This window comes from Halictus rubicundus, unplaced genomic scaffold, assembly GCF_050948215.1.
Source record: "Halictus rubicundus isolate RS-2024b unplaced genomic scaffold, iyHalRubi1_principal scaffold0031, whole genome shotgun sequence".
Classification (NCBI taxonomy): domain Eukaryota; kingdom Metazoa; phylum Arthropoda; class Insecta; order Hymenoptera; family Halictidae; genus Halictus; species Halictus rubicundus.
Window position 1 is genome coordinate 822431 of NW_027488572.1, and position 25113 is coordinate 847543.

The window sequence follows — 25113 nt, forward strand, 5'->3', positions numbered from 1 at the left end:
GGATAGGATAGGATAGGATAGAGGATATTATAGGATAGAGGATAGGATAGGATAGAGGATAGAATAGGGTAGGATAGAGGATAGGATAGGGTTGAGGATAGGATAGGATTGAGGATAGGATAGGATAGTGGATAGGATAGGGGATTGGATAGGATAGAGGATAGGATAGGTTAGGATAGAGAATAGTATAGCATAGATGATATTATAGGATAGAGGATAGGATAGGATAGAGGATAGGATCGTATAGAGGATAGGATACGATAGAGGATAGGATAGAGAATAGGATAGGATAGATGATAGTGTAGGATAGAGGATAGGATAGAGGACATGATATTATAGAGGATAGGATAGGATAGAGGATTGGATATGGGATTGGATAGGATAGAGGATAGGATAGGATAGGATAGATGATAATATAGGATAGAGGATAGGATAGGATTGAGGATAGGATAGGATAGTGGATAGGATAGGACAGAGCAGACGATAGAGGATAGGATAGAGAATAGGATACGATAGATGATAGTATAGGATGGAGGATAGGATAGGATAGAGGATAGGATAGAGAATAGGATAGGATAGAGGATAGGATAGGATAGAGAATAGGCTCGGATAGAGGATAGGATAGGGGATTGGATAGGATAGAGGATACGATAGGATAGAGGATAGGATAGGGGATTGGATAGGATAGAGGATACGATAGGATAGAGGATAGGATAGGGTAAAGGATAGGATAGAGAATAGGATAGGATAGAGGATAGGATAGGATAGAGGATAGGATCGGATAGAGGATAGGATAGGGGATTGGATAGGATAGAGGACAGGATAGGGTAGAGGATAGGATAGGGTAGAGGATAGGATAGGGTAGAGTATAGGATACAGAATAGGATAGGATAGGATGGAGAATAGTATACGATAGATGATATTATAGGATAGAGGATAGGATAGGGTAGAGGATAGGATAGAGAATAGGATAGGATAGAGGATAGGATAGGATAGAGGATACGATCGGATAGGAGGATAGGATACGATAGAGGATAGGATAGGATAGTGGATAGGTTCGGATAGATGATAGGATAGGGGATTGGATAGAATAGAGGATCGGATAGGATAGAGGATAGGATAGGGTAGAGGATAGGATAGGATTGAGGATAGGATAGGGTAGAGGATAGGATAGGATAGAGGATAGGATAGGATAGAGGATACGATCGGATAGGAGGATAGGATACGATAGAGGATAGGATAGGATAGAGAATAGGCTCGGATAGAGGATAGGATAGGGGATAGGATTGGGTAGAGGATAGGATCGGATAGAGGATAGGATAGGGGATTGGGTAGGATAGAGGATCGGATAGGATAGAGGATAGGATAGGGTAGAGGATAGGATAGGATAGAGGATAGGATAGGGGATTGGATAGAATAGAGGATCGGATAGGATAGAGGATAGGATAGGGTGGAGGATAGGATAGGATAGTGGATACGATAGGATAGAGCAGACGATAGAGGATGGGATAGAGAATAGGATAGGATACATGATAGGATACATGATAGTATAGGGTAGAGGATAGGATAGAGAATAGGATAGGATAGAGGATAGGAGAGGATAGAGGATAGGATAGAGAATAGGATAGGATAGAGGATAGGTTAGGATAGAGGATTGGATCGGATAGAGGATAGGATAGGGGATTGGATAGGGTAGAGGACATGATACGACAGAAGATAGGATTGGATAGAGGATAGGAGAGGATTGAGGATAGGATAGCATACTGGATAGGATAGGATAGAACAGACGATAGAGTATAGGATAGAGAATAGGATAGATGATAGTATAGGATAGAGGATTGGATAGGATAGAGGATAGGATCGGATAGGATAGAGGATAGGATAGGGTAGAGGATAGGATCGGATAGAGGATAGGATAGGGGATTGGATAGGATAGAGGATACGATAGGATAGAGGATAGGATAGGGTAGAGGATAGGATACAGAATAGGATAGGATACGATAGAGGATAGGATCGGATAGAGGATAGGATTGGATAGAGGATAGGATCGTATAGAGGATAGGATAGGTGATTGGATAGGATAGAGGATAGGATAGGATTGAGGATAGGATAGTAGAGTGGATAGGATAGGATAGAGCAGACGATAGAGGATAGGATAGAGAATATGATAGGATCGATGATAGTATAGGGTAGAGGATAGGATAGAGAATAGGATAGGATAGAGGATAGGATAGGATAGGATAGAGGATTGGATCGGATAGAGGATAGGATAGGGGATTGGATAGGATAGAGGATAGGATAGGATAGAGGATAGGATCGGATAGGATAGGATAGAGGATATTATAGGATAGAGGATAGGATAGGATAGAGGATAGGTTCGGATAGAGGATAGGATAGGGGATTGGATAGAATAGAGGATCGGATAGGATAGAGGATAGGCTAGGGTAGAGGATAGGATAGGATAGTGGATAGGATAGGATAGAGGATAGGATAGGGTAGAGTATAGGATACAGAATAGGATAGGATAGAGGATAGGATATGATAGAGGATAGGATCGGATAGAGGATAGGATAGGATAGAGGATAGGATCGTATAGAGGATAGGATAGGTGATTGGATAGGATAGAGGATAGGACAGGATAGAGGATAGGATCGGATAGAGGATAGGATAGGGGATTGGGTAGAATAGAGGATAGGATAGGGTAGAGGATAGGATAGGATAGAGGATAGGATAGGGTAGAGTATAGGTTACAGAATAGGATAGGATAGGATAGAGAATAGTATACGATAGATGATATTATAGGATGGAGGATAGGATAGGGTAGAGTATAGGATAGAGAATAGGATAGGATAGAGGATAGGATAGGATAGAGGATACGATCGGATAGGAGGATAGGATACGATAGAGGATAGGATAGGATAGAGGATAGGTTCGGATAGAGGATAGGATAGGGGATTGGATAGAATAGAGGATCGGATAGGATAGAGGATAGGCTAGGGTAGAGGATAGGATAGGATAGTGGATAGGATAGGATAGAGGATAGGATAGGGTAGAGTATTGGATACAGAATAGGATAGGATAGAGGATAGGATAGGATAGAGGATAGGATCGGATAGAGGATAGGATAGGATAGAGGATAGGATCGTATAGAGGATAGGATAGGTGATTGGATAGGATAGAGGATAGGATAGGATAGAGGATATGATCGGATAGAGGATAGGATAGGGGATTGGGTAGAATAGAGGATAGGATAGGGTAGAGGATAGGATAGGATAGAGGATAGGATAGGGTAGAGTATAGGTTACAGAATAGGATAGGATAGGATAGAGAATAGTATACGATAGATGATATTATAGGATGGAGGATAGGATAGGGTAGAGGATAGGATAGAGAATAGCATAGGATAGAGGATAGGATAGGATAGAGGATACGATCGGATAGGAGGATAGCATACGATAGAGGATAGGATAGGATAGAGGATAGGTTCGGATAGAGGATAGGATAGTTGATTGGATAGAATAGAGGATCGGATAGGATAGAGGATATGATAGGGTAGAGGATAGGATAGGATAGAGGATAGGATAGGATAGAGGATAGGATAGGGTACAGTATAGGATACAGAATAGGATAGGATACGATAGAGGATAGGATCGGATAGAGGATAGGATTGGATAGAGGATAGGATCGTATAGAGGATAGGATAGGTGATTGGATAGGATAGAGGATAGGATAGGATTGAGGATAGGATAGTAGAGTGGATAGGATAGGATAGAGCAGACGATAGAGGATAGGATAGAGAATATGATAGGATCGATGATAGTATAGGGTAGAGGATAGGATAGAGAATAGGATAGGATAGAGGATAGGATAGGATAGGATAGAGGATTGGATCGGATAGAGGATAGGATAGGGGATTGTATAGGATAGAGGATAGGATAGGATAGAGGATAGGATCGGATAGGATAGGATAGAGGATATTATAGGATAGAGGATAGGATAGGATAGAGGATAGAATAGGATAGGATAGAGGATAAGATAGGGTTGAAGATAGGATAGGATTGAGGATAGGATAGGATAGTGGATAGGATACTGGATTGGATAGGATAGATGATAGGATAGGATTGAGGATAGGTTGGGATAATGGATAGGATAGGATAGAGCAGACGATAGGGGATAGGATAGAGAATAGGATAGGATAGAGAATAGGATAGGATAGAGGATAAGATAGGATAGAGGATAGGATAGGATAGAGAATAGTATAGGATAAATGATATTATAGGATAGAGGATAGGATAGGGTAGAGGATAGGATAGAGAATAGGATAGGATAGAGAATAGTATAGGATAGAGAATAGTATAGGATAGATGATATTATAGGATAGAGGATAGGATAGGATAGAGGATAGGATAGGATAGAGGATAGGATAGGGTAGAGGATAGGATAGAGAATAGGATAGGATAGAGGATAGGATAGTATAGAGGATAGGATCGGATAGAGGATAGGATACGATAGAGGATAGGATAGAGAATAGGATAGGTTAGATGATAGTGTAGGATAGAGGATAGGATAGAGGACATGATATTATAGAGGATAGGATAGGATAGAGGATTGGATAGGGGATTGGATAGGATAGAGGATAGGATAGGATAGAGGATAGGATAGGGTAGAGGATAGGATAGAGAATAGGATAGGATAGAGGATAGGATAGTATAGAGAATAGGATAGGATAGAGGATAGGATAGGATAGAGGATACGATCGGATAGGAGGATAGCATACGATAGAGGATAGGATAGGATAGAGGATAGGTTCGGATTGAGGATAGGATAGTTGATTGGATAGAATAGAGGATCGGATAGGATAGAGGATATGATAGGGTAGAGGATAGGATAGGATAGAGGATAGGATAGGGTACAGTATAGGATACAGAATCGGATAGGATAGGATAGAGGATAGGATCGGACAGAGGATAGGATTGGATAGAGGATAGGATCGTATAGAGGATAGGATAGGTGATTGGATAGGATAGAGGATAGGATAGGATTGAGGATAGGATAGTAGAGTGGATAGGATAGGATAGAGCAGACGATAGAGGATAGGATAGAGAATAGGATAGGATAGATGATAGTATAGGGTAGAGGATAGGATAGAGAATAGGATAGGATAGATGATAGTATAGGGTAGAGGATAGGATAGAGAATAGGATAGGATAGGGGATAGGATAGGATAGGATAGAGGATTGGATCGGATAGAGGATAGGATAGGGGATTGGATAGGATAGAGGATAGGATAGGATAGAGGATAGGATCGGATAGAGGATAGGATAGGGGATTGGGTAGGATAGAGGATAGGATAGGGTAGAGGATAGGATAGGATAGAGGATAGGATAGGGTAGAGTATAGGATACAGAATAGGATAGGATAGGATAGAGAATAGTATACGATAGATGATATTATAGGATAGAGGATAGGATAGGGTAGAGGATAGGATAGAGAATAGGATAGGATAGAGGATAGGATAGGATAGAGGATACGATCGGATAGGAGGATAGCATACGATAGAGGATAGGATGGGATAGAGGATAGGTTCGGATAGAGCATAGGATAGTTGATTGGATAGAATAGAGGATCGGATAGGATAGAGGATAGGATAGGGTAGAGGATAGGATAGGATAGAGGATAGGATACAGAATAGGATAGGATATGATAGAGAATAGTATACGATAGATGATATTATAGGATAGAGGATAGGATAGGGTAGAGGATAGGATAGAGAATAGGATAGGGTAGAGGATAGGATAGGATAGAGGATACGATCGGATAGGAGGATAGCATACGATAGAGGATAGGATGGGATAGAGGATAGGTTTTGATAGAGGATAGGATAGTTGATTGGATAGAATAGAGGATCGGATAGGATAGAGGATAGGATAGGGTAGAGGATAGGATAGGATAGAGGATAGGATAGTATAGTGGATAGGATAGGATAGAGCAGACGATAGAGGATAGGATAGAGAATAGGATAGGATAGAGAATAGTATAGGATAGAGGATAGGATAAGATAGAGGATACTATATTATAGAGGATAGGATAGGATAGAGGATAGGATCGGATAGTGGATAGTATAGGGTAGAGGATAGGATAGAGAATAGGATAAGATAGAGGATAGGATAGGATAGAGGATAGGATAGGATAGAGGATAGGATAGGATAGAGGATAGGATAGGATAGAGGATAGGATAGAGAATAGAACAGGATAGAGGATAGGTTAGGATGTAGGATAGGATAGGATAGAGGATAGGATCGGATAGAGGATAGGGTAGGATAGAGGATAGGATCAGATACAGGATAGGATACGATAGAGGATAGGATAGGATTGAGGATAGGATAGGGTAGAGTATAGGATACAGAATAGGATAGGATAGAGGATAGGATAGGATTGAGGATAGGATGGGATAGTGGATAGGATAGGATAGAGCAGACGATAGAGGATAGGATAGAGAATAGGATAGGATAGGGTAGAGGATAGGATAGAGAATAGGATAGGATAGAGGATAAGATAGGATAGAGGATAGGATAGGATAGAGAATAGTGTAGGATAAATGATATTATAGGATAGAGGATAGGATAGGGTAGAGGATAGGATAGAGAATAGGATAGGATAGAGAATAGGATAGGATAGAGAATAGGATAGGATAGAGGATAGGATAGGATAGAGGATAGGATTGGACAGAGTACAGGATATGGGATTGGATAGGATAGAGGATATGATAGGATAGAAGATAGGATAGGATAGAGGATAGGAGAGGATTGAGGATAGGATAGGATAGTGGATAGGATAGGATAGAACAGACGATAGAGGATAGGATAGAAAATAGGATAGGTTAGATGATAGTATAGGATGGAGGATAGGATAGAGAATACGATATTATAGAGGATAGGATAGAAAATAGGATAGGTTAGATGATAGTATAGGATAGAGGATAGGATAGAGAATACGATATTATAGAGGATAGGATAGGATAGAGGATAGGATTGGACAGAGTACAGGATAGGGGATTGGATAGGATAGAGGATAGGATAGGATACAGGATAGGATAGGATAGAGGAGACGATAGAGGATAGGATAGGATAGAGGATAGGATAGGATAGGATAGAGGATATTATAGGATAGAGGATAGGATAGGATAGAGGATAGAATAGGATAGGATAGAGGATAAGATAGGGTTGAAGATAGGATAGGATTGAGGATAGGATAGGATAGTGGATAGGATACTGGATTGGATAGGATAGATGATAGGATAGGATTGAGGATAGGTTGGGATAGTGGATAGGATAGGATAGAGCAGACGATAGGGGATAGGATAGAGAATAGGATAGGATAGGGTAGAGGATAGGATAGAGAATAGGATAGGATAGAGGATAAGATAGGATAGAGGATAGGATAGGATAGAGAATAGTATAGGATAAATGATATTATAGGATAGAGGATAGGATAGGGTAGAGGATAGGATAGAGAATAGGATAGGATAGAGAATAGTATAGGATAGATGATATTATAGGATAGAGGATAGGATAGGATAGAGGATAGGATAGGATAGAGGATAGGATAGGGTAGAGGATAGGATAGAGAATAGGATAGGATAGAGGATAGGATAGTATAGAGGATAGGATCGGATAGAGGATAGGATACGATAGAGGATAGGATAGAGAATAGGATAGGATAGAGGATAGGATAGGATAGAGAATAGGCTCGGATAGAGGATAGGATAGGGGATTGGATAGGATAGAGGATACGATAGGATAGAGGATAGGATAGGGTAGAGGATAGGATAGAGAATAGGATAGGATAGAGAATACGATATTATGGAGGATAGGATAGCATAGCGGATTATATAGAGGATTGGATAGGAGAGACGATAGGAGACGATAGAGGATAGTATAGGATAGTGGATATTATAGGGTAGAGAATAGTATAGGATAGATGATATTATAGGATAGAGGATAAGATCGGATAGAGGATAGGATGTGGGATTGGATATTATAGAGCATAGGATAGGATAGAGGATAGGATAGGGAAGATGATAGGATAGAGAATAGGATAGGATAGAGGATAGGAGAGGATAGAGGATAGGATCGGATAGAGGATTGGATAGAGAATACGATAGGTTCGATGATAGTATAGGATAGAGGATAGGATAGAGGAAACGATATTATAGAGGATAGGATTGGGCAGAGGATAGGATAGAGGATTGGATAGGATAGAGGATAGGATCGGATAGAGGATAGGATAGGATAGAGGATAGGATCGTATAGAGGATAGGATAGGTGATTGGATAGGATAGAGGATAGGATAGGATAGAGGATAGGATCGGATAGAGGATAGGATAGGGGATTGGGTAGAATAGAGGATAGGATAGGGTAGAGGATAGGATAGGATAGAGGATAGGATAGGGTAGAGTATAGGTTACAGAATAGGATAGGATAGGATAGAGAATAGTATACGATAGATGATATTATAGGATGGAGGATAGGATAGGGTAGAGGATAGGATAGAGAATAGGATAGGATAGAGGATAGGATAGGATAGAGGATACGATCGGATAGGAGGATAGCATACGATAGAGGATAGGATACGATAGAGGATAGGTTCGGATAGAGGATAGGATAGTTGATTGGATAGAATAGAGGATCGGATAGGATAGAGGATATGATAGGGTAGAGGATAGGATAGGATAGAGGATAGGATAGGGTACAGTATAGGATACAGAATAGGATAGGATAGGATAGATATAGGATCGGATAGAGGATAGGATTGGATAGAGGATAGGATCGTATAGAGGATAGGATAGGTGATTGGATAGGATAGAGGATAGGATAGGATTGAGGATAGGATAGTAGAGTGGATAGGATAGGATAGAGCAGACGATAGAGGATAGGATAGAGAATAGGATAGGATAGATGATAGTATAGGGTAGAGGATAGGATAGAGAATAGGATAGGATAGATGATAGTATAGGGTAGAGGATAGGATAGAGAATAGGATAGGATAGAGGATAGGATAGGATAGAGGATTGGATCGGATAGAGGATAGGATAGGGGATTGGATAGGATAGAGGATAGGATAGGATAGAGGATAGGATCGGATAGAGGATAGGATAGGGGATTGGGTAGGATAGAGGATAGGATAGGGTAGAGGATAGGATGGGGACCGAGGGGATATGGGCTTAGTAGTGGTGACTCGGATCCACTACTAGGTATGCCACAGTGGTGGCGGTCATATCCCTAAAATCCGCTACGCTCCACCTCCTCGTGGTGGTCCCTGGGAACACACATAGTTGTGTGTTGCTAACGGAGCGAGGGGTATTCCGCGGGAAGTAGTCCTAATGATGTGTGAGGCGATGCCGGCGGGATCTTCGGATCCTGGCAGGGCCTCCCTTGCCGGTAAGGCTCACACGGAGGGATGAAAAACCGCGGAATGGGTCCTGCGATAACGACCGGGGAGGTCGCCGCAGGGCCCTTGCCGTAAACCGGTGGTCATGTTTTACCGGAACGGTGGTCTTGCCTTAACCGGCCGGGCCGCGAGGATGATAACCTCTATAAAAATCCCCAACCCTAAGCTTCGGTGCGCGGCGAGAGGGTACGCCCTGGTAACAGGGCGTGGCTGGTGGGGTACACCAGTCGCGAGCGCACCAACAACCACTGGATACCTGGCGCCTCCAGTGCGTATCTAGCCTTACCCGGGTAGTGGGGGCTCTGCCCGGGTGGACCTTGTTTCCCGCCATATTCGTGGGATCTTTATGGATGCTTTTTTAATAAACAAAAATGAGGAGGTTAAGGAGGGGGAACCACACCCGGAAGTGGTTGAGGGGGGAGCTGTGGTGGCAGTGCCATTGGTGAGGGGACCACCACCGGCCCGGGTGAATCTGATGCCGCCTCCGGCACCGGTTCCCCGGGATCCCAGGCCCCGGCCTGGGAGGGGTACCCCGGTGCCCGATCAGGAGGATGACCGGGCGTCGGTCCGCTCGGGGGTCAGCAGCGGGAGCAGAAAGCGACCGCTGGATTCGGCGAAGGTCTCGCCGACGCCGGTCGACAAGCGGGGGCGCCTTGAAGAGACCTCCCAGAAACCACGCCCGGAGATAAGAAGCCTTCTCCCCGGAGAGCTGGCGTCTCTAATTGTTGAGCGGTCCCGCGACAACCGGGATATGGCGGAACGGAGCCGGAACCTGAAGGGGACATTCCTCAAAGGGTTCCGGGACAACCATGAGGATATAGAGGCGGCGGTACAGGAGCTAGTCCTGAGGGGCGTCCAGGGTGGACACCATCTATCGGACTCCTGCCCTCCCTCCCTCATGGACCCCGAAAGCGCCTGGCTGCGGGAGAGGTGCGCGGCACTCGAGAGGGAACTCCGGGATACCCGCGAAACGCTGGAGGCCATCAGGGGGGAACTGATGGCGATGAAGCGTTTGCGGGACGCTGCCCCCCTGCCGGCCCCCAGCGTCGGAGCGGAGATAGTGGCGCCCGCATCAGACATGTTGGCTCAGATGCGGGCGTTGCTGGAGGCGGGGTTGGGCTCGATCCGTCAGGAGATGCGGGCGGAGCTCCGGCGCGCGCTCGTGGCCGCTGCCCCGGCCGCGGGAACGCGTAGTGCCCCCCAACCGCCGCCTCCTATGCCTCTGGCGCTGCCGAAACCCGCGCCGCCGACGCCGGCCCCTGCCCCGGTGGCGGGAGAGGCCGCGAAGGCGAAAAAGAAGAAGAAGAAGGGGGCGAATGCCGCGGCCCAGGTCCCGTCCACCACCCCGGCCCCGGCTGCCTCTGATGAGGACACCTGGGCGAGGATGGTGGGCAGGCGAGAGAAAGCCGCTGCGAAGGCCGCTGCCACAGCCGGGAAGTCCGCACCCACCCAGAAGGGAGGGAATGCTGCGGCCTCTGCCGTGAAGGGCAGGAACGCCCCGGCCAGGGTGAAAGCCCCCCCTCGTGCGGCGGCGGTCACGCTGACCGTCCCCGAGGGGGTAAAGACCACGTACGAGGAGGCGATCCGGAGGGCACGCCAGGGTGTCGACCTCGACGCCCTAGGCATTGGGGCCCTCCACTGGAAGAGGGCGGTAACCGGGGGTCTCGTTATAGAGGTCCCCGGGGCCGACGGAGGCTCCAAGGCCGACGCCCTGGCGGCGAAGATGTCCGCCGTCCTGGGGGACATGGGGGTGAAGATCTCCAGGCCCGTGAAGAAGGCGGAATTCTGCCTCACGGGCCTGGATGTGTCCGTGACCCCCCGGGAGGTGGCCGAGGCGGTTGCAAAGGCCGGGGGCTGCACCGTCGAGTCCGTGAGGGTGGGGGAGGTGAAGATCCCACCCAACGGGCTCGGCACGATATGGGTGCAGTGCCCGGCCGTAGCAGTGCTGGCCTTGGAAAAGGCCGGCAAAGTGAGGGTGGGGTGGTCTACCGCCCAGGTGGTGGTTCTGGAGGCGCGGCCGCTGCAGTGCTTCCGCTGCCTAGCCCTGGGCCACGTCCGGCAGCGGTGCACTGCAGCGGAGGACCGCAGCGGCCATTGTTACCGCTGCGGGGATGCGTCCCACCGGGCGGTGGACTGCAAGGCCCTACCCCACTGCGTGGTTTGCGCGGCGGTGGGCAGGCCGGCAAACCACAAGGCGGGGAGTAAAGCCTGCTCCCCGCCTCCGAAGGAGAAGAAGGGCGCAAAAAAGGGGGGCGGTGTGGCGCCTCCCCAAAACCCGCCGAAAAGCCCGCCGAGAGGGACCCAGAGGTCATTAAAGGCCACTCCCACCACCTCCTCGCAACAAACCAGTATGGAGGTGGAGGAAGACCCGAACGGGGCGAGGGACACTAATCCCCCTGCCCCCCATCCATCGTTGGGGACGAGAGGCCTGAAGGCGCCGCATAATGGCCCACGCGCCTCGCCGGTCTCCCCAGCCGGTCCTCCAGGCCAACATCAACCACTGCCGCCGGGCACAGGACCTGATGGTCCAGTGCCTGGAGGAGTGGGGGGTTGGCCTGGCCGTCGTCTCGGAGCCGTACACCGTCCCGGACCATCCACACTGGTTCGGTGACGCTGACGGCTCCGTGGCGGTGTGGTCACGTCGACATTCGGCGACCGTACCCCCCTGCTCCGTGGTCGAACGGGGCAGGGGGATGGTAATGGTGAAGTGGGGAAGACTTCTGGTCGTGGGGTGCTACAGCTCACCCAGTTATGACTCCGCCGCACTCGGGAGGTTCCTGGACCGGCTGGGGCTTATGATAGCCCCACATTTAGCCGGTCCGGTGTTGGTCCTGGGGGACTTCAATGCCAGGTCCACCACATGGGGATACCCCGGGACCAACGCCCGAGGCGGAGTCCTAGAAGACTGGGCGGAGGGGATGGAGCTCCGGTTGTTAAACCGGGGCTCCGTGCCTACGTGCGTGAGGTGGAACGGCTGGTCGATAGTGGATGTATCGTTCGCGACCGCCGCCGCCTCTCGCCGTGTGTCCAACTGGCGGGTCTGGGATGGAGAAACTTTGTCGGACCACTGCTACATCCTGATGGACGTGGCAGTGGTCTCGGACCCGCCGATGGACACGCCCCTCCGGCGTGGCACCCCGTCAGCGCCCAGATGGGCGCTGAAACGACTAGACGGGGACCTACTGAGGGCCGCAATTATCGGCTCCGCCTGGCCATCGGCCAGGGAGCGCGGGGCACAAAAGGGGGCGACTTGGATCCGGGACACGTTGCAAATGATTTGCGACGTGGCGATGCCCCGGGTCCGAGCTCAGCCCCCGAGAAAGTCAACATACTGGTGGTCGGGGGAGCTGGCCGAACTACGCAGTTCGGCCGGCCGAGCCCGCCGCCAGTACACCCGCGCCCGTCGCCGCCATTTTCTGGGCGGCGACGCGGAGCCGAGGGTCGCCGAGCTGTACAGGGAGTACAGATCGGCGGCCGTGGCCCTCAAGCGTGCTATAGCCGCTGCTAAGGCCAGGGCCTGGGAAGAGCTCCTGCTCACCCTCCGTGACGACCCATGGGGACGCCCATACAAGGCGGTGCTTGGGAAGCTCCGCCCCTGGGCGTCCCCGGTCACGGAGAGGTTAGACCCGGAACTCTTGGGGCGCGTCGTAGATACCCTCTTCCCCCGCAGCGATGGGGAAGAGGTGAGGAGGGAACGCGCCCCGGAGCCGACCACAGAATGGTCGGATGAGTTCCGGGTCACCGAGTGGGAGCTTGACCGGGCCGTCCGGGAACTCCGGGCTGGAGGCAAGAAGGCCCCCGGCCCCGATGGGGTTCCCGGTGGTGTAATGGCCTTGGCCCTAAGGGTCCTCGCCCCGGCGTTCAGGAGCGCCCGAGCCTGCGCCGGGGAGTCTTCCCCACAGTGTGGAAAAGTGCGTGCCTGGTTCTCCTCCACAAGGAGGGGAAACCCGCAGAGTCTCCCTCTGCATACCGGCCGGTATGTTTACTCGACGAGGCGGGCAAGCTGTTCGAAAGAATAATTGCTGCCCGCCTCGTCGAGCACCTGTCGCGAGGTGGTCCCGACCTGAGCGACAGCCAGTACGGGTTCCGGAGGGGGCGCTCCACGATAGACGCCTTGGAGCGCCTGCGTCTCCTCCGTGAACGGGCTGTCGCTCGGGGCAGGGTGTTGATTGCGGTGTCGTTGGACATCTCCAACGCTTTCAACTCCCTGCCCTGGAAGGAGATAGCGGGGGCGATGGAATATTTCCAGGTGCCCCCCTATCTCCGGGAGGTGGTCGGCGACTACCTCCGCGGCAGAGAGGTGGTGTTTACCGGCCGGTACAAGATCGTGCATATGAGGGAGATGCACCGCGGGGTTCCGCAGGGGTCGGTCCTCGGGCCGCTCCTGTGGAACCTGGCATTCGACGCGGTGCTGCGGGTTGTCCTCCCCCCGGGTACGGGTGTCATCTGTTATGCAGATGACACCCTAGTATACGCGGAGGGGGAGGATTGGAGGAGAACCAGGCACCTGGCAGAGGCTGCCCTGGACTGCGTTGTCGGGCGAATCCGGAGGATGGGGCTAACCGTGGCCGCCGCAAAGACCGAGGCGATCTGGCTGTATGGATCGCCTCGGCCGTGGCGGCTGCCCCGAGGTCAAGACCTCCGGATTCGTGTCGCCGAGACCTCCGTCGAGATCGGGCCCAGTATGAGATACCTGGGCCTGGTGATCGACGGCCGCTGGCGTTTCGTGGAGCACTTCGAGCTCCTCGCCCCCCGATTAGAGAGGACGGCATCCGCCCTTGCGCGGCTGCTGCCTAATATCGGGGGGCCGGAGCTGAATGTCCGCCGCCTCTATATGGAGGTGGTGCGGTCCATTGCCCTATATGGGGCCCCCGTGTGGTACCGCTCGCTCGGGGCCAGCCAGAAAAGCCAAGACCTCTTAGAAAGAGTGCGGCGACGGCTGGCCCTGCGGGCCATACGGGGGTACCGCACCATCTCTGGGGAGGTGGCGGGTCTCCTCGCCGTGGTTCCACCACTCCATTTGGTGGCGGCGGAGCGGGCGAAACTATACCATATCGCCCGCTCGTTTCGCCGCCCGCCGGGGGTGGAACTCACGAGCGAGGAGGAGGAGGAGCTCGAGGCTCAGAAACGCCAGGCCCGGGCGGACGTATTTGCGGAGTGGAGGGTGCTCCTGGCACCCTCCACACGTCCGATTGTCCGGGCCCTCCTGCCCATATTTCTTATATGGTGCGGGAGGCGGGGAAGGCTGACCTTCCGCCTCACGCAAGTGCTCTCCGGTCACGGTTGTTTCGGAGAGTACCTGCATAGGATGGGGCGGGAGCCGACCACGCAGTGCCACCACTGCGACGAGAATGTGGACACGGCGCGGCACACCTTAGAGGAGTGCCCGGCCTGGGCCGAGCCGCGCCGTGTCCTTAGAGACGCAGTGGGCGGGTGGGACCTCTCGCTGCCGACCGTGGTCGACCACATGGTCGACAGCGAGGGGTCGTGGAGAGCGGTGGCCTCCTTCTGTGAGGTTGTAATGACCCAGAAGGAGGCCGCCGAGCGGGCCCGGGAACGGGACCCGGGCTCGGCGAGGAGGGTGTGGGCGCGGGGACGACCCCCGCGCCGACGTGTGGCCCCCAGGAGGGGGGCGGCGACGGCTGGGAGGGCGCGGGGGTCTCCCCCGCGCCAACGTGTGCCCCCGGCTGTGGGGGGCGGAGTGGGGCTGGCGCGGGGAGTTTCCCCGCGCCCTGTTATGCCCCCACAACTGGGGGCGGTGAACTTAGGGGCCCGGGGTGTGAGCTGACCTGGGCCCCCGGGGGGAGCATAGCCCCACCGTGATTGGCCGACACCCCCGGGTTATTTTCCCGGTGTAGGGGGGTGTCGGTCCGTCCCTCCCCGATTGGGGAGGGGGATCCGTGGGGGGTTTGGGGAAAGGAAGGGTCGGGGCGTGCCGGATCGCGCCTCCGACGGCCCTTCCTCCCGGTGGCGGCGTCTTCTTGCCTCGGCCGGGGCTGGTTCCTTCGGGATACCGGCTCCGAGCGGGGCACGAAGACTCCGGGAGCTGTGGGTGGACCGAGCTGTTAAAAGGGCTTGGGAAGCCCAATCCGAAGGCTCCAGGGATGGGGACACCGGGCGGGTCCCTCCGCCCGGGGTCTTATAGCGTAGGCAGTGGGGGAGGTTAACCCCTCCCCCGGGGCATGATGATAGCTGGGAGGTGTCCTGTTGAGTACTCGCGTGATCCAGGCACCTCCTGTGTAGCTTAGGTGGGCGTGAGGTTTTAGTGGGTAGTCTCCGGGGGGTCATCCCCCGGGGAGAATCCCACATAACCCCGGCTTCCCCAGGGAATCGGGGTATGTATTGAACATTTCCTCACGATAAAAAAAAAAAAAAGGGTAGAGGATAGGATAGGATAGAGGATAGGTTAGGGTAGAGTATAGGATACAGAATAGGATAGGATAGGATAGAGAATAGTATACGATAGATGATATTATAGGATAGAGGATAGGATAGGGTAGAGGATAGGATAGAGAATAGGATAGGATAGAGGATAGGATAGGATAGAGGATACGATCGGATAGGAGGATAGCATACGATAGAGGATAGGATGGGATAGAGGATAGGTTCGGATAGAGCATAGGATAGTTGATTGGATAGAATAGAGGATCGGATAGGATAGAGGATAGGATAGGGTAGAGGATAGGATAGGATAGAGGATAGGGTACAGAATAGGATAGGATATGATAGAGAATAGTATACGATAGATGATATTATAGGATAGAGGATAGGATAGGGTAGAGGATAGGATAGAGAATAGGATAGGATAGAGAATAGGATAGGATAGAGGATACGATCGGATAGGAGGATAGCATACGATAGAGGATAGGATGGGATAGAGGATAGGTTCGGATAGAGGATAGGATAGTTGATTGGATAGAATAGAGGATCGGATAGGATAGAGGATAGGATAGGGTAGAGGATAGGATAGGATAGAGGATAGGATAGTATAGTGGATAGGATAGGATAGAGGATAGGATCGGATAGTGGATAGTATAGGGTAGAGGATAGGATAGAGAACAGGATAAGATAGAGGATAGGATAGGATAGAGGATAGGATAGGATAGAGGATAGGATAGGATAGTGGATAGAATAGGATAGAGCAGACGATAGAGGATAGGATAGAGAATAGGATAGGATAGGGTAGAGGATAGGATAGAGAATAGGATAGGATAGGGTAGAGGATAGGATAGATGATAGGATAGGATTGAGGATAGGTTGGGATAGTGGATAGGATAGGATAGAGCAGACGATAGGGGATAGGATAGAGAATAGGATAGGATAGGGTAGAGGATAGGATAGAGAATAGGATAGGATAGAGGATAAGATAGGATAGAGGATAGGATAGGATAGAGAATAGTATAGGATAAATGATATTATAGGATAGAGGATAGGATAGGGTAGAGGATAGGATAGAGAATAGGATAGGATAGAGAATAGTATAGGATAGATGATATTATAGGATAGAGGATAGGATAGGATAGAGGATAGGATAGGATAGAGGATAGGATAGGGTAGAGGATAGGATAGAGAATAGGATAGGATAGAGGATAGGATAGTATAGAGGATAGGATCGGATAGAGGATAGGATACGATAGAGGATAGGATAGAGAATAGGATAGGTTAGATGATAGTATAGGATGGAGGATAGGATAGGATAGAGGATAGGATAGAGAATAGGATAGGATAGAGGATAGGATTGGATAGAGAATAGGCTCGGATAGAGGATAGGATAGGGGATTGGATAGGATAGAGGATACGATAGGATAGAGGATATGATAGGATAGAAGATATTACAGGATAGAGGATTGGATAGGATAGAGGATAGGATAGGACAGAGGATAGGATAGGATAGAGGATAGGATCGGATAGAGGATAGGATACGATAGAGGATAGGATAGGGCATAGGATAGAGGATTGGTTAGGATAGAGGATATGATGGGATAGAAGATAGGATAGGATGGAGGATAGGAGAGGATTGAGGATAGGATAGGATAGTGGATAGGATAGGATAGAACAGACGATAGAGGATAGTATAGGATAGAGGATAAGATACGATAGGGAATAGTATAGGATAGATGATATTATAGGATAGAGGATAGGATAGGGTAGAGGATAGGATAGAGAATAGGATAGGATAGAGGATAGGATAGGATAGGATAGAGGATAGGATCGTACAGAGGATAGGATAGGTGATTGGATAGGATAGAGGATAGGATAGGGTAGCCGATAGGATAGAGAATACGATAGGATAGAGGATAGGATAGGATAGAGGATAGGATCGAAAAGAGGATAGGATAGGGGAATGGATAGTATAGATTATAGGAAAGGATAGAGGATAGGATAGGATAGATGATCGAATAGGATAGAGGATAGGATAGGATAGAGGATAGGATAGGATAGAGAATAGGATATGATAGGATTGAGGATAGGATAGGCTTGAGGATAGAATGGGATTGAGGATCGGTTAGGATAGTGGATAGGATAGAGGATAGGATAGGATAGAGGATAGGATCGGATAGAGGATAGGATAGGGGATTGGATAGGATAGTGGATAAGATAGGATAGAGGATAGGATACGGTAGAGGATAGGATAGAGAATAGGACAGGATAGAGAATAAGATAGGATAGAGGGTAGGATAGAGAATAGGATAGGATAGAGGATAAGATAGGATAGAGGATAGGATACGATAGAGGATAGTATAGGATAGAGGATATGATAGGATAGAGGATAGGATAGGATAGAGGATAGGATTTGATAGGATAGAGGATAGGATAGGATAGAGGATAGGATAGGATAGAGGATAGGATAGGATAGAGGATAGGATCCGATAGAGGATAGGATAGGGGATTGGATAGGGTAGAGGATAGGATATTATAGAGGATATTATAGGATAGAGGATTTGATAGGATAGAGGATACGATATTATAGAGGATAGGATAGGATAGAGGATAGGATCGGATAGAGGATAGGATAGGGGATTGGATAGGATAGAGGATAGGATAGAGGATAGGATAGAGGATAGGATAGAGGATAGGATAGAGGATAGGATAGAGGATACGATAGAAGATTGGATAGGATAGAGAATAGTATAGGATAGATGATATTATAGGATAGAGGATAGGATAAGATAAAGGATAGGATCGGATAGAGGATAGGATAGGGGATTGGATAGGATAGAGGATAGGATAGGGTAGAAGATAGAGGATAGGATAGGATAGAGGATAGGATCGGATAGAGGATAGGATACGATAGAGGATAGTATAGGATAGAGGACAGGATAGGATAGAGAATAGTATAGGATAGATGATATTATAAGATAGAGGATAGGATACGATAGAGGATAGGATCGTATAGAGGATAGGGTAGGTGATTGGATAGGATAGAGGATAGGATAGGGTAGATGATAGGATAGAGAATAGGACAGGATAGAGGATAGGATAGGATAGAGGATAGGATCGGATAGAGTATAGGATAAGGCATTGGATAGTATAGAGGATAGGATAGGTTAGAGGATATTATAGGATAGAGGATTGGATAGGATAGAGGATACCATATTATAGAGGATAGGATAGGATAGAGGATAGGATCCGATAGAGGATAGGATAGGGGATTGGATAGGATAGAGGATAGGATGGTACACAGGATAGGATAGGATAGAGGATAGGATAGAGGATAGGATAGAGGATAGGATAGAGGATAGGATAGAGGATAGGATAGAGGATAGGATAGGATAGAGGATAGGATAGGATAGGATAGAGGATAGGATGGGATAGGATAGAGGATAGGATAGGGTAGAAGATACAGGATAGGATAGGGTAGATGATAAGATAGAGAATAGGACAGGATAGAGGATAGGATAGGATAGAGAATAGGATAGGATAGAGGATAGGGTAGGATAGAGGATAGGATAGGGGATTGGATAGGATAGAGGATAGGATAGAGGATAGGATAGAGGATAGGATAGAGGATAGGATAGAGGATAGGATAGAGGATACGATAGAAGATTGGATAGGATAGAGAATAGTATAGGATAGATGATATTATATGATAGAGGATAGGATAGGATAAAGGATAGGATCGGATAGAGGATAGGATAGGGGATTGGATAGGATAGAGGATAGGATAGGGTAGAAGATAGAGGATAGGATAGGATAGAGGATAGGATCGGATAGAGGATAGGATACGATAGAGGATAGTATAGGATAGAGGACAGGATAGGATAGAGAATAGTATAGGATAGATGATATTATAAGATAGAGGATAGGATACGATAGAGGATAGGATCGTATAGAGGATAGGGTAGGTGATTGGATAGGATAGAGGATAGGATAGGATAGAGGATAGGATTGGATAGAGAATAGGCTCGGATAGAGGATAGGATAGGGGATTGGATAGGATAGAGGATACGATAGGATAGAGGATATGATAGGATAGAAGATATTAGAGGATAGAGGATTGGATAGGATAGAGGATAGGATAGGACAGAGGATAGGATAGGAAAGAGGATAGGATCGGATAGAGGATAGGATACGATAGAGGATAGGATAGGGCAATAGGATAGAGGATTGGTTAGGATAGAGGATATGATGGGATAGAAGATAGGATAGGATGGAGGATAGGAGAGGATTGAGGATAGGATAGGATAGTGGATAGGATAGGATAGAACAGACGATAGAGGATAGTATAGGATAGAGGATAAGATACGATAGGGAATAGTATAGGATAGATGATATTATAGGATAGAGGATAGGATAGGGTAGAGGATAGGATAGAGAATAGGATAGGATAGAGGATAGGATAGGATAGGATAGAGGATAGGATCGTACAGAGGATAGGATAGGTGATTGGATAGGATAGAGGATAGGATAGGGTAGCCGATAGGATAGAGAATACGATAGGATAGAGGATAGGATAGGATAGAGGATAGGATCGAAAAGAGGATAGGATAGGGGAATGGATAGTATAGATTATAGGAAAGGATAGAGGATAGGATAGGATAGATGATCGAATAGGATAGAGGATAGGATAGGATAGAGGATAGGATAGGATAGAGAATAGGATATGATAGGATTGAGGATAGGATAGGCTTGAGGATAGAATAGGATTGAGGATCGGTTAGGATAGTGGATAGGATAGAGGATAGGATAGGATAGAGGATAGGATCGGATAGAGGATAGGATAGGGGATTGGATAGGATAGTGGATAAGATAGGATAGAGGATAGGATACGGTAGAGGATAGGATAGAGAATAGGACAGGATAGAGAATAAGATAGGATAGAGGGTAGGATAGAGAATAGGATAGGATAGAGGATAAGATAGGATAGAGGATAGGATACGATAGAGGATAGTATAGGATAGAGGATATGATAGGATAGAGGATAGGATAGGATAGAGGATAGGATTTGATAGGATAGAGGATAGGATAGGATAGAGGATAGGATAGGATAGAGGATAGGATAGGATAGAGGATAGGATCCGATAGAGGATAGGATAGGGGATTGGATAGGGTAGAGGATAGGATATTATAGAGGATATTATAGGATAGAGGATTTGATAGGATAGAGGATACGATATTATAGAGGATAGGATAGGATAGAGGATAGGATCGGATAGAGGATAGGATAGGGGATTGGATAGGATAGAGGATACGATAGAGGATAGGATAGAGGATAGGATAGAGGATAGGATAGAGGATAGGATAGAGGATACGATAGAAGATTGGATAGGATAGAGAATAGTATAGGATAGATGATATTATAGGATAGAGGATAGGATAGGATAAAGGATAGGATCGGATAGAGGATAGGATAGGGGATTGGATAGGATAGAGGATAGGATAGGGTAGAAGATAGAGGATAGGATAGGATAGAGGATAGGATCGGATAGAGGATAGGATACGATAGAGGATAGTATAGGATAGAGGACAGGATAGGATAGAGAATAGTATAGGATAGATGATATTATAAGATAGAGGATAGGATACGATAGAGGATAGGATCGTATAGAGGATAGGGTAGGTGATTGGATAGGATAGAGGATAGGATAGGATAGAGGATAGGATTGGATAGAGAATAGGCTCGGATAGAGGATAGGATAGGGGATTGGATAGGATAGAGGATACGATAGGATAGAGGATATGATAGGATAGAAGATATTAGAGGATAGAGGATTGGATAGGATAGAGGATAGGATAGGACAGAGGATAGGATAGGAAAGAGGATAGGATCGGATAGAGGATAGGATACGATAGAGGATAGGATAGGGCAATAGGATAGAGGATTGGTTAGGATAGAGGATATGATGGTATAGAAGATAGGATAGGATGGAGGATAGGAGAGGATTGAGGATAGGATAGGATAGTGGATAGGATAGGATAGAACAGACGATAGAGGATAGTATAGGATAGAGGATAAGATACGATAGGGAATAGTATAGGATAGATGATATTATAGGATAGAGGATAGGATAGGGTAGAGGATAGGATAGAGAATAGGATAGGATAGAGGATAGGATAGGATAGGATAGAGGATAGGATCGTACAGAGGATAGGATAGGTGATTGGATAGGATAGAGGATAGGATAGGGTAGCCGATAGGATAGAGAATACGATAGGATAGAGGATAGGATAGGATAGAGGATAGGGTCGAAAAGAGGATAGGATAAGGGATTGGATAGTATAGATTATAGGAAAGGATAGAGGATAAGATAGTATAGAGAAAAGTATAGGATATATGATATTATAGGATAGAGGATAGGATAGGATAGAGGATAGGATCATATAGAGGATAGGATAGGTGATTGGATAGGATAGAGGATAGGATAGGGTAGAGGATAGTATAGGATAGAGGATAGGATAGAGAATAGTATAGGATAGTGGATAGGATAGGATAGAGGATAGGATAGGGTAGAGAATAGGATAGGATAGAGGATAGGATAGGATAGATGATATTAGAGGATAGAGGATAGGATAGGGTAGAGGATAGGATAGGGGATTGGATAGGATAGAGGATAGGATAGGGTAGAGGATAGGATAGAGAATAGGATAGGATAGAGGATAGGATAGGATAGAGAATAGTATAGGATAGATGATATTGTAGGATAGAGGATAGGATAGGGTAGAGGATAGGATAGGATAGAGGATAGGATAGGATAGAGGATAGGATAGGGTAGAGGATAGGATAGGGTAGAGGATAGGATAGGGGATTGGATAGGATAGAGGATAGGATAGGGTAGAGGATAGGATAGAGAATAGGATAGGATAGAGGATAGGATAGGATAGAGAATAGTATAGGATAGATGATATTATAGGATAGAGGATAGGATAGGATAGAGGATAGGATCGGATAGAGGATAGGGTAGGTGATTGGATAGGATAAAGGATAGGAGACGATAGAGGATGGTATAGGATAGAGGATAAGATAGGATAGAGGATAGTATATTATAGATGATATTATAGGATAGAGGTTAGGATAGGATAGAGGATAGGAAAGGATAGAGGATAGGATAGGGGATTGGATAGGATAGAGGATAGGATAGGATAGGCGATAGGATAGGGTAGAGGATAGGATAGAGAATAGTATAGGATAGTGGATAGGATAGGATAGAGGATAGGATAGGGTAGAGAATAGGATAGGATAGAGGATTGGATAGGATAGATGATATTATAGGATAGAGGATAGGATAGGATAGAGGATAGGGTAGGATAGAGGATAGGATAGGGGATTGGATAGGATAGAGGATAGGATAGAGGATAGGATAGAGGATAGGATAGAGGATAGGATAGAGGATAGGATAGAGGATACGATAGAAGATTGGATAGGATAGAGAATAGTATAGGATAGATGATATTATATGATAGAGGATAGGATAGGATAAAGGATAGGATCGGATAGAGGATAGGATAGGGGATTGGATAGGATAGAGGATAGGATAGGGTAGAAGATAGAGGATAGGATAGGATAGAGGATAGGATCGGATAGAGGATAGGATACGATAGAGGATAGTATAGGATAGAGGACAGGATAGGATAGAGAATAGTATAGGATAGATGATATTATAAGATAGAGGATAGGATACGATAGAGGATAGGATCGTATAGAGGATAGGGTAGGTGATTGGATAGGATAGAGGATAGGATAGGATAGAGGATAGGATTGGATAGAGAATAGGCTCGGATAGAGGATAGGATAGGGGATTGGATAGGATAGAGGATACGATAGGATAGAGGATATGATAGGATAGAAGATATTAGAGGATAGAGGATTGGATAGGATAGAGGATAGGATAGGACAGAGGATAGGATAGGAAAGAGGATAGGATCGGATAGAGGATAGGATACGATAGAGGATAGGATAGGGCAATAGGATAGAGGATTGGTTAGGATAGAGGATATGATGGGATAGAAGATAGGATAGGATGGAGGATAGGAGAGGATTGAGGATAGGATAGGATAGTGGATAGGATAGGATAGAACAGACGATAGAGGATAGTATAGGATAGAGGATAAGATACGATAGGGAATAGTATAGGATAGATGATATTATAGGATAGAGGATAGGATAGGGTAGAGGATAGGATAGAGAATAGGATAGGATAGAGGATAGGATAGGATAGGATAGAGGATAGGATCGTACAGAGGATAGGATAGGTGATTGGATAGGATAGAGGATAGGATAGGGTAGCCGATAGGATAGAGAATACGATAGGATAGAGGATAGGATAGGATAGAGGATAGGATCGAAAAGAGGATAGGATAAGGGATTGGATAGTATAGATTATAGGAAAGGATAGAGGATAAGATAGTATAGAGAAAAGTATAGGATATATGATATTATAGGATAGAGGATAGGATAGGATAGAGGATAGGATCATATAGAGGATAGGATAGGTGATTGGATAGGATAGAGGATAGGATAGGGTAGAGGATAGTATAGGATAGAGGATAGGATAGAGAATAGTATAGGATAGTGGATAGGATAGAGGATAGGATAGGATAGAGGATAGGATAGGATAGAGGATAGAATAGGATAGAGGATAGGATAGGGTAGAGGATAGGATAGGGGATTGGATAGGATAGAGGATAGGATAGGGTAGAGGATAGGATAGAGAATAGGATAGGATAGAGGATAGGATAGGATAGAGAATAGTATAGGATAGATGATATTATAGGATAGAGGATAGGATAGGATAGAGGATAGGATCGGATAGAGGATAGGGTAGGTGATTGGATAGGATAAAGGATAGGAGACGATAGAGGATGGTATAGGATAGAGGATAAGATAGGATAGAGGATAGTATATTATAGATGATATTATAGGATAGAGGTTAGGATAGGATAGAGGATAGGAAAGGATAGAGGATAGGATAGGGGATTGGATAGGATAGAGGATAGGATAGGATAGGCGATAGGATAGGGTAGAGGATAGGATAGAGAATAGTATAGGATAGTGGATAGGATAGGATAGAGGATAGGATAGGGTAGAGAATAGGATAGGATAGAGGATTGGATAGGATAGATGATATTATAGGATAGAGGATAGGATAGGATAGAGGATAGGGTAGGATAGAGGATAGGATAGGGGATTGGATAGGATAGAGGATAGGATAGAGGATAGGATAG